The sequence below is a fragment of the Nyctereutes procyonoides genome, unplaced genomic scaffold (assembly GCF_905146905.1).
Source record: "Nyctereutes procyonoides isolate TBG_1078 unplaced genomic scaffold, NYPRO_anot_genome, whole genome shotgun sequence".
Taxonomy (NCBI): domain Eukaryota; kingdom Metazoa; phylum Chordata; class Mammalia; order Carnivora; family Canidae; genus Nyctereutes; species Nyctereutes procyonoides.
The window spans coordinates 10,966,431-10,974,574 of record NW_026575044.1 but is presented as its reverse complement, the minus strand read 5'-3'; positions in this window follow the sequence as shown (position 1 = coordinate 10,974,574).

Below are 8,144 nucleotides of genomic sequence, written 5' to 3'. Positions count from 1 at the left end.
GTGAACCAGGGGTCCTGGGATCGAGTCCCATATCGGGCTCCCTGCAAGAAGTCTGCTTCTCCCTCTACCTATGTTTCTGCCTCTCTTTCTGTGTCTCTCGTGAGTAAATAAAATCTTCAAAAAAAAAAAAAAAGAATCTTTAACCCTCATACCCGGAAAAGTGCATTAACATTGCCTGGAGAGAAATTAGGGTATCCACCTGCCAAGGGAGGGATAGGAGCCAGTGGGAGGCCCACAGCTGCACTGTGGTGTGACCTCACCCGAGCCCTGAGACTTGGTTCTGGGGATGCACCTTGCACAGTGTGTGCGCTGGGGACTCCAGAAGCTGGGGGTCAGAGTTCCCTCACCCCCAGGTGCCTTCTCCGTAGCCCCGTGGCCCTCCTGAGTGAGCACTGTGTCTGCTTGGAGCTTGAAAACATTCTCTTATTTCCTCAGCTCTTGCTTTGAGGGAGTTTTATTTATTTATTTTCTAAAGATTTTATTTATTTATTCATGAGAGACAGAGAAAAGCCAAGACACAGGCAGAGGGAGAAGCAGGCTCCATGCAGGGAGCCCGACATGGGACTCGATTCTGGGTCTCCAGGATCACACCCTGGGCCAAAGGCAGGCGCTAAACCGCTGAGCCACCCAGGAATCCCAGGGAGTTTTATTTTTGAGACCTCTGTCAGATTTCTCAGGCTGTTCCTTGTTTTCTCTGAATGGTTCTCTTCTCTCCATCCCTTGTGTCCCCTCCCTGCCCCCATTCTAGAATCGCTCTTTCAGCCTTGCAGCATTTTTTTTTTTTGGCAAATATATATATTTATATATTAAAATATATATGTATAAAAATACATTCTAGATTTTATTTGCTTATTCATGAGATACACAAAGAGAAAGGCAGAGACACAGGCAGAGAGAGAAGCAGGTTCCCTGCAGGGAGCCCGATGTGGGACTCGATCCCAGGACCCAGGGATCACAGCCTGAGCCTGGGCAGATGCTCAACCCCTGAACCACCCAGGCAGCCCTAGCAATTATATATTTTTATTTTAAGTAGGCTCCTTATCGAAGGTGGGGCTTGAACTCAAGACCCTGAGATCAACAGTCACGTGGTCCACTGACTGAGCCAGCCAGGCAACCAAGCAATCATCTATTTTTAATGGGGGTGTCATTGCTGTTACATCTGAGCCACTGCATGCAGCGGGGAGGCTCGGGACTTACCTGTGCTGTGCAGTGACCCACCCCATGTCCAGCTGGCACTGTCGCTGTGATATGGTTATAGGATTGTTGCAAGGAAAGGCGATTATTTTAAAATTTCCCAAACCATTCATCTCCCTGCTCCTCCCCTGTGGGACCAGTCACTTTTCATATAGGCTATGTCTTTTCAGATTTCCCTGGAAAAGCAAAGTCTTTTTAATTCCCGGAATCCCATCCGTTTTCTCCACAGTCGTCTCAGTCTGCCTTGTCCTTTCCTTTCTTTCCTCTTCTCAAATGGCCGAGGGTGGGATTTTTGAGTGAGGAACTAGTGCAGGTGCCAAGCGTGACATCCCTGTGTTCCTGGGAGGCTGGGGGCAGTGCTGCTCAGGTGCGCCCTCTCCCGGCCCTGCTCCAGGTGGGCTTCTGGGGGGCAGCTGAGACCAGTGCCTTCCCCGACATCACCTGTGGCCCCCTCCCTTCTCATCAGGCAAAGAGACCATTCCTAACGTGAACGCATGTGAGACTCCCCCATAGTCATGGTTCCCTAAGAGTAGAAGAGTGAACACAACCAAATGCCTGTGAGTTTGGTGCCTAGAAGGCTGATTCCTGTTCTGCCACCAGTAGCTGCCACCCGCTGGCTAGTTCAGCTCTCTGGGCCTCAGTTTCTCTCATTTGTAAAGTGAAAGACATAAAACATGTTAGTGACAGGGACATCTGGGTGGCTCAATCGGTTAAGTGTCTGGCTCTTGGTTTTGGCTCAGGTCATGATCTCAGGGTCCTGGGATTGAGCCCCATGTCGGGCTCTGGGCTTAGTAGGGAGTCTGCTTGACATTCTCTCTCCTTCTGCCCCTCCTGCTCATGTGCTCTCTCTCTCTCTCTCTCTCTCTCTCTCTCAAATAAACAAGTAAAAATCTTTTAAAAAACCACACACATTAGCGATCCTCAGGCTAGTGATTTGAAGTGTAGTGAAGGTGATCCTGATGGCATTTTAAGTTTTTAGGAAGCTCTGATGAGGCTGCTCAAACTGTTGGCTAGTACCTACAGTGAGTCCTGAGACCAGAATGAAACACAGGGTGGGTGAAGGACACAGACCTCTTGGAGGGGGGGGAAGGAGGGACCCTCCACACCAGTGGAGCTTTGCCCACCCCTGCCCCTCATGGAGGACTTGCACTCGCTGCCCCAGGCTCCACCCTACTGGGGGCCCCGTATGTAGGGGGTGGTTTGGAGGGGCTGGTACAGGCACAGGGAGACCCAGTTGTCACCACAGACACTCTTCCGAGTACCATCTGCTCTGATCCAGGAGGGGATTAATTGATTCATCCCAGAAAACTTCCCGTACTTGGTATATTCCGGGCAGTGTGGAGATACAGAAATGAGAAGTCTCTTCTTAAGGGGCTTGGCGTCTGGTTCACTGAAAGAATTTTTAGTTTCCAGAAGCCCAGGCCAGATGCAAGAGGGCCACGGTGGCAAAACCAGCAGCAAAGTGGAGCTGTTTGGAGATGCCTGCATGGGCCCCCAGGAGACTGCCTGAGGGCGGAGTCTGGCCTCCCTGGCTCCAGGAGGCCAAGGTGAAGAAGTATATCAAATGTTCAGGATGCTTTGGCTGCAAGCACCTGCAGGCCCTCATGGAGGGTAACAAATTGGTTAAATTGCTTAAGCCTTGGCTTAATTTAGGCTCCAAGGGGCTCACACTGTCAGGAGTTTCTCTCCCAGGATAAGAATGGAGTGCACTGGTCTGGTTTGCTTTATTCAGCAGTTCAGTGAGATCCTCATGATAATTCCCTTCTTCTTTCCATTTCCCTCTCTGGCGTTCCCACCTGCACAGAGCCAGTTGCACAGAGACAAGAGGGAGGGAGGGGTGGAGAAGGAATCTTCCTCTGTCATTTCTTGAGGTCAGTGGAAATCACCCCTAGGTGGGCTTCCTCCTGAATCTCATTGGTGGGATCTGTGTGATTTCCTTAGATGACAAGTGTGGGCGTGTCATGGCCAGTGTAGATCAGTCAGAACATGACCCTGAGTCTTATGGGGGCACAATGTGCATTTGAGTAAAATCAGAGTTCTGGGACACCTGGGTGGCTCAGTGGTTGAGCATCTGCCTTCAGCTCAGGTCATGATCCTGGGGTTCTGGGATCTAGTCCCACACTGGGCATACCACAGGGAGCCCGCTTCTCCCTCTGCCTGTGTCTCTGCCTCTCTTTCTCTGTGTCTCATGAATAAATAAGTAAAATCTTTAAAAAAAAATCAGAGTTCTGTTAGTGAGGAATGAGAGAGGAGAGGGAAGGCTCTACATGGACAGCCACCAGCAGCTGCAACAGTAACTTCCTCACTTTCCTGCAGCTTCAACCTCATTTTGTTTCATGTTGGAAAATAAACTGGCCAACTCAGTTTTGTGAGTTGTGCCCTGCTCCTGTCTCCCAGGAGTAGCACCTATGTGAGTATGGGGCAGCCCTGGTCTTGGGGCACACCTGTCACAAAATGTATCACCTTAATCATCTCACTGTTTCAGGATGATAGTGTTAGGGGCTTCACCTAGTGGTGGGGAGGTCTCCAGAAATTCCATCCTGCAACCCTGAAACAATGTACCCAGTGACGACTCCCCGGTCCCCTCCCCCACCCCTGGCAGTCACCATTCTGCTTTCTGTCTCTGTGATTTGGGCTACTCTAGATGCCTCCTGTAAGAGGAGTTAAATGGTATTTGTCTTTGGGTGACTGACCAGCTTCACTTAGCATAACGTCCTCCTGGTTTATCTATGTTGATGAACTTGTGACAGTATTTCCTTTAGTTTTAAGGCTGAATAGTATTTCATTGTGTGTATAGGCCAAATGTTCTTTGTCCATTTGTCTGTCACTGGACATTTGGGCTGCTTCCACCTCTTTGCTACTGTGAATAATTTAGTGAACATGGGTGTGCAAATGCCTCTTGGAGACCTTGCTTTCAATCCTCTTGGAGGGACCCGAAGGTGAGATGGCTGGATCCTGGGGGTAGTTTTATCTAACTTTTTGAGGAACTTGCATACTGTTTTCCCCAGCACCTGCACCAGTTTGCATTCCCACCAGCAGCACATGAGGGTTCCAGTTTCTCCACACCCTCACCAGCACTGGTGACTTTCTCTGTTTGGTTGTGTCCAACCTAACAGCTGTGAGGTGGTAGCTCTTTGTAGTTTGGGTTTGCATTTCCTTGGTGAAGAGTGATGTTGAGCATCCTTTTATGTGCTGGTGTGCCACTTATGTATCTCCTTTGGAGAAATGTCCTTTGCCCATTTTAAATCAGATTGTTCTTTTGTTGTTGAGTTGTAGGAGCTCTTTGTATATTCTGGGTATTAACTCTTTTTAAAAAGATTTTATTTATTTATTCATGAGAGACAGAGAGAGAGAGGCAGAAACATAGGCAGGGGGAGAAGCAAGCTCCATGCAGGGAGCCTGATGCGGGACTCGATCCCAGGACTCCAGGATCACTCAGTGAGCTGAAGGCAGACACTCAATCACTGAGCCACCCAGGTGTCCCTAAATAAATAAAATCTTAAGAAAAAAAAAAAGAGAGAAATATGAAGATGTAACTAAGTGCCACTCTTTTCATCAAAATGTAGCTATTTTTCATAACCATGTAATTTATGGTAACATAAAATATTATTTTTTAAAGGAATTGAGACATCACTACTTAAAAAAAATTCTCAGCTGTAATTTCTAAATAGGATAGAACTATTCCACAAAACAGAAGACCTCTGGAGCCATCAGGAATATTCTTGAGCATACAGGGGTCCTGAACTAAAATGTTGGCAGGACTGCTGCTTCCATCTGGCGGCTTCCCATTCAATCGTCCTCCCACCACAGTTTCCCACCAAGGCCCAGATCCCCAGGGGCTCCATGTGCCTGACCAGCCTCTTTCGTTAAGCGCCCCGGTCACAATGGCCACATGAGGGCAGCAGATTCTTTCAGGAGCCAGGGTTTCAAGGTTCAGCCTGCAGCTCTGGATTCCTGTCCAGTCCCTGGCTGGTGGTGTTCCCCGCCCTGAGGTTTGCCCAGGCCAGAGCCTGATCGCAGGGGAGGATTGACGTGGTCAGTGAATGAGCCTAGCTCATCATCTTGTGCAGCTGAGCTGAGAAGCCAGTTTTCCAGACTCTCAGCGTCTCCTGGAAGGGCTAGTCGTTGCGTTGCCTGCCAGGGAAGGGCACCCCGCATTCCCTTGTTACCAAGAGGGAAGTAGCTCTTTGTTACCATGCAGGGAAGTGGGGAGGCAAGGCAGGGAGCAGGGGCATTCCACCTCCCCTGCATCTCATCTTGCACGAAGCTGGTGGTAACGGGACATGTGGATTTTACACAAACATAGGATCTCGTTTCTCTTTGGTTGTGGACATGGACACCTCTAGCAATGGGAAAGGATGCCTGTGGCCATTTAACACAGATAATCGTCTCCCTTCCTTTTAGCTCTTGCTTCCAATGACCTCTCCTAACGATATTAAAGCAACCTGGCACGTATGGCTGGCTCCACTGCTGGTCAGTACAAAGGTCTCGTGCCACCGAAGATTGCAAGACAAGTCTTCAAGGCCTGAGACTCCTGGCTACTGTGCTGGGTTCCCTCCCTTTTACCTGTAATGCCAACCCCACATTGGTTTTGGTCCCAAGAATTTGTCGTCCTATAGTGTCAGCCCAACGATACACAAAAATTCAGCAATTTTTTTTCAAGATTTTATTTATTTATTCATGAGACACACACAGAGAGAGAGAGAGAGAGGCAGAGACACAGGCAGAGGGAGAAGCAGACTCTATCCAGGGAGCCTGATGTGGGACTCGATCCCAGGACCCCAGGATCATGTCATGCCCTGAGCTGAAGGCAGATGCTCAACCACTGAGCCACCCAGGTGCCCCCAAAATTCAGCAGTTTTTGTTCACATATGTATGGCTTGATGTAGTGTAGGGCTTTGAAGGAGCAGGCCAGTAATACTCTGGTTCCACCGCGTGTTAGCTCTGAGACCTCGGGGAAAACGACTTCACTTCAGTCTCAGTATCTCTGCCGTAAAATGGGGATTAGGGAAAATGTCATGAGTTTACTGTGTCATAATGCTTTTCATAACTAACGTGCTTAAATCAGGGCCTGGCTCATGGTAAGGAACATTCAAATGTAAACTACATTTGAAATTCATAACTTTTTCAGATACCAGAGTCTGAAAGAATCTCAAAAGTCATCTAATTCAGTGTCCTCTGAAATGTGTTTGAAATGCTCTCTCCCTTTAAGACGTTCCATGAAAAAGGGTTCTGTGGCCAAGCATGATGGGGGATTTAAATTTCAAGTAGTATATTAAAGGCTCACAGAGTTCACGGGGTCAAGAAACTGTTCAACTCTGTTCCAGCATTGGTCAGGCTGATCGACCACAGGACCTTTACACATGATTCCTTTTAACTTCTGCATTGCTGGTATCTGCTCCTAACCATGCAGTAGTCTGTCTTGTGACTCCACCTGTTAGTGATCATGCAGATTCTGTCAGGACATCCAGAGATGAGGCGCTGAGTCCCCATGAACACCACTGCAGATAGCAGGTAGCAGCGGGGGAGGGTTTGCTGCACACCAGGTGCCATCATAAGCACCAAGCATGCATTAATTCTTACAATAACACTGCGAGAGAGTCTATCTCCTTCTGTGTTTGAAGAAACCAAGGTTTAGCAGAGTTCAGTAATCTGCCTGAAGTCACGTAGCTAGAAAGCACCAGGATGCAAACTCAGGTCGGCCTGGCTCCCTGTGCTGCTTCCTGCAGCCCCACGTGTCCCCTCCTTCTGTTGGAAAGCCCTCCCTTGTCTCGAGCTACCGTCCGATTCCCACTGCTCCCCTTTCTCCCCGATGCACACACATCGGTTTCGGTTCTGACATCCTCTGTTCGCTGTTGTTTCTAGAGCTTTAGCCATTCTGCTCCGTTTTCTCCTGACTTAGGTACTTTGTCATCCCTTTTGGACTAAGATACTCAGAACTGAACACAATTCCGTCTACTCCGGTATTGTACGATAATTGCACTGGTAGGGAATCACACATTATCAAAAAACATAAGAAAAAAATTTTTGGACGAGGTTGAGGGATAGAAAGTTTTAGATGTTCAGGAACAAAAATTTTCCATCAAGACTTTCGATGACAGCTGTTTCTCATAGCTCCAGTGGTATTGCTCTAGAAGCTTCAGCCTCACTTTATCACCCCGACTTCTGCTCTGCCCTGCCTCCCCCAGCACTGGTTTGCAGTTTCTCACCAGGCTCACCCCTTCTTTTATCCTCATGACTCATCGTTTGGTAAACAAGGCAAAAGCCACTAAAACCTAGCAGCTGGGCTCTTCCTGAGAGGCTTTCCTCTCCCGAGCTGCTGTGATCTGCTTATAACCAATAGCAGTGCCCAGCAACGCAAATTGCTCTTTTCTATTTAATCAATCGTATTATAGCCAATTCTAGTTCTGAAAACACCACTGAAGGAAGAGCACTGGCACTCTCAGGGTGATTTGACCCTCGTTCTGAGCCTTCTACTTCATTAATTCAGCTCAAGAGCTTCACTGTTTTGGGGAGCTGCGTTACCCCAAAGACCCACACAGAGCTTTTCTTCAACCAAAATTAATTCCCCCACAATTCTGGCATCCCTCTGCGGGTGAATTTTGGAGGTCCCACTGAGGGTATGTTTACATCGGCTCAGGTTGCTGGAGACCCAACTCTAGACTGGAGATGCTCCTTCGGTGCTTATCAACCACTTAGCGTTTATAAAAATTGAGTTACACTTTCATAGTGTTGGACCTTGCTGGATGCCTTGTGAAATCCACACCTGCCGCATATGTGCAGCTGCCCTGTTATACCAACCTGGTGATTATTATTTTTTTAAATTTATTTATTTATGATAGTCACACACACACAGAGAGAGAGGCAGAGACACAGGCAGAGGGAGAAGCAGGCTCCATGCACCGGGAGCCCGACATGGGATTCGATCCCGGGTCTCCAGGATCGCGCCC